Source organism: Aulonocara stuartgranti (genome assembly GCF_965226115.1).
Source record: "Aulonocara stuartgranti genome assembly, chromosome: 20".
NCBI lineage: Eukaryota > Metazoa > Chordata > Actinopteri > Cichliformes > Cichlidae > Aulonocara > Aulonocara stuartgranti.
Window position 1 is genome coordinate 32648233 of NC_138956.1, and position 3179 is coordinate 32651411.

At 38.0% G+C, this 3179-nt stretch overlaps 1 long non-coding RNA gene across 1 annotated transcript; it reads right to left on the bottom strand.

Moving 5' to 3' along the window:
- Window positions 1-587: 587 nt before the first annotated feature.
- LOC309696566 lies at window positions 588-2787 on the bottom strand. Its single transcript, XR_014273543.1, has 3 exons — window positions 2083-2787; window positions 1011-1046; window positions 588-672 (listed from the first exon to the last, which is right to left on the bottom strand). It is a non-coding gene; the product is annotated as an uncharacterized lncRNA (long non-coding RNA).
- Between the last annotated feature and the right edge of the window lie 392 nt (window positions 2788-3179).

Sequence of the window (3179 nt, forward strand, 5' to 3'; positions counted from 1 at the left end):
TTAAGTGCAACACTTTATGTTAAGTTAACCTACTACTTTAAGATGCAGTATTTTTTTTACTTTAAGTTGCAGGTATTTCTAAACTTGGCCATCTACAAAACATAAACTTTCTAAAATTGAATAAAATGAAATAATTTCATTCATTTCCAATCTTTCTAGATATTCCAGCATTTTTGATAACTTGGGAAATGCTAAAGGGTCCAATCTGTAGCCCTCTAACAGGAACAGGAAGTTTTAGTGTGACAATGGTTGTGCTGACAGTTATATTATGTGACTTTAAGGGTACATGCTTTTAAAGTGTTGGTCCTTCCTGTCAGCTATTTATTCTCCTCATCCAGTGGGTAGTGTGTTAATTTTAGCCATGTCATCTATCAGCCATGCCTGTTCCACTTCCTAAACCTTAATCTCTCCTTTGGAAAGGTGCCCAGTCAGCTCCATTGATATTGTTTTCTGGCTGCAATGGGAACAAAGAATAAAAATCCTGAATGCAGCTGCGCATATTTTTGATCTCAGGCTAAAAAAGAAAAAGTCTAAAATCTATGTTGTCTTAAGTAAAACAAAACAGTTGTTACTTTTTATTACCTGGTTTCAAGTTGCCTCTCAGAAGTGTTAAGCATCAGTCGCTGTATCATGAAGAGACATCTGGCAGAGCTTTGCCATCGGAAGAAGCTCCTAAAAAACCATGTCAGATGGATAGATAAAAATATGATATGATCTAGAACAAAAATATTATTTAAAGGTCCATAGTTTTATATATCTAAAAACGATAAAGTAGGGTAACAAAAAGTAACATATTACATGTTAAAATGTGACATGTTGTTTGTAGGTATAATCACCAACTACTGGCCACACCCTTGACTTAACAACCTTCAAAAATATTGCAAATATCACACAGATACTTGACTTTTGGATAACATTTGATAAAAACAATGGACTACTGCTCTGTTCTGCCATTTGTTCTACAAAAAACTTGGCTGACCTGGTTTTCTGAGAAGTGTGCTGGTTCTCACCTTTCAAGGGAAGTTGAGCGTGTCTCTACTTTTGCTCTGTGAAAAGATAAACAGCAATATCAGCTGAGAGGTTAAGCATTTTTTATTTCTACGTTGAACTATGTCGTCTATTTTAACTACGTTAAATTCCAGAAACATTCCTATAGCATTTCAATCTCAACCCTGAAAATGGTCTCTTAATGTGCATTTGAAGACGTCAGCAACTCGAGTTGTTAAAAGGATTGCAGTCATTTGGAGGTTTCTAACATTACCAGGCACAAAAATGAATGAAAAATACATTCGTTACCCCTCATTTAGATGCGCAAGCTGCTGTTTCACCCTCAATCTGTAGTGTTGCATCAATGCTTCCCAATATCTGACTCATTCCAAGAACAGTGTTTAGAGAACTTTCTTGCTTCAGAACAAACTGTTCTGTAACCCTGCATAAATACGCCATCTTTTGGTGATCGAAGGTATTGCCCTCTGACGGTTTGTTTACATCAGGAATAAAAAGTGCGTATGACAGAAACCTCTGGATGGATGGAGCTGAGTCAAGGCACTGGAACAACAGGGCACACAATAAACATCAACAAACAACAAAAAATGAGCCTTTAGAAATAAATCGGGAGCAAGTTTTGAAATTAGTAACTCAAGGATGTAATTTTGCTCATGAACAGCGGAAGAAAAAAAAAACATCTTACATAATTTTAAGTTTTGTCATATTTTATTGTTTATTTTCTATTACTTTCAACATGACAGTTTAAACATGTTAAGAATAAATTGTGCTATATTAGCGTGACGCACTCTGACAGGTGCAATCATAACACAATTCAAAGTCAGTATATCACGCAAAGTGACTGGAGGAGTAGTAGCTTCTCTATGGTTTACCTATTATGAATTACAGTTTTCAAGGTAAACTAGTTTTACTCCGTGTTGTAACTTAATTTTAAACTTACTCAATCAAGACACTCATGCACATGACTACACGTCCTAAATTTCAATAATTTAAATTCTGCACCCGAAATGACAAACTAAAAGTCATAAACAAACACGTTATCAACATCTTTCTCGAAAACAAATTATTACGCAGTACCGCATGGATGCACGGACCACTCACTCCGGGGGTAAATTGAAGTGCGCAACATCCTCCTGCAGTAAGCATCCAGCACACCTTCCCACCCAACTCTGCCCCTCTCACTGTCTCCGAAGAAAATGAGCCACAAATGCGCACAGACATGTTTTATAAGGGAACAGTTTGTAACAAATACTTTTTCTTTTTTTTTTCTAAATTATTTCCGGGTAACGTTGGGAAGCAACCCTGGAAACTGCGCACTGCACTATAATAATCATATCACGTTCATGCGTAATTTTTAATCGGCCTTTAATAAAACGAAACATAGCAACTGTTTTACGATTAGCTGTAGTTTTAAATAAGCAAAGCTCAACGCTAGTACAATTATATAACACAGAAAAAAAACAACCCCCCCCCCCCCCCCAAACAAACGAAGAACGTTAGTAAACATCACTAAAACAGCTCATCACCCAGAGTAGGGGCACTATAGCCTATATACATACAGATTATGTTACATGACTCATAGGAGCAGCCGGTAGATGTAAATAAACAGTTTCTTCCTGAAGATCTGATGATGAGGCTGCTTACCGACAGCGACTCTTTCGCAACCTCTCCGGTTCACTATAACTGCTTCTTCGTCGCTGATATAACCTCCCATCAACCTCTTGGTTAACATTGGCTCCAGAGTGGTCCCTTGCCCTAATGAAAACCCGTAGTCCATAGACATTTTCACAGCAACAGAATTCAACCACGCCCACTCGCACACACCCCCGTTTTCTGATTGGACGGGGCTCTGAAATACGTCGACAGGATCACGTGGTCTTGACGCATGTTTACAAACAGGCACGGGGCGGAAGTCGATACGGGCGAAGGGAGAAGAGTCCTTTCGGGAAATTTCCGGTTTAAATACGAAGTAAGAGGACATTGATATGTTGAATATATGATTAATAAGAATTTCCAAGCTCACGCAGCTGTTTATTCTGGAAAAATTGGCCTAATATGCGACGCAACGTTATCTCACTGCGTAGTAAAAACACTGCATCAACAGTGCTTTGAAAAACTCTCCAGCCATCCATTGTTTCTTAATGTTGTTTTTAAGGAGTGAGACTTTCTTGTAT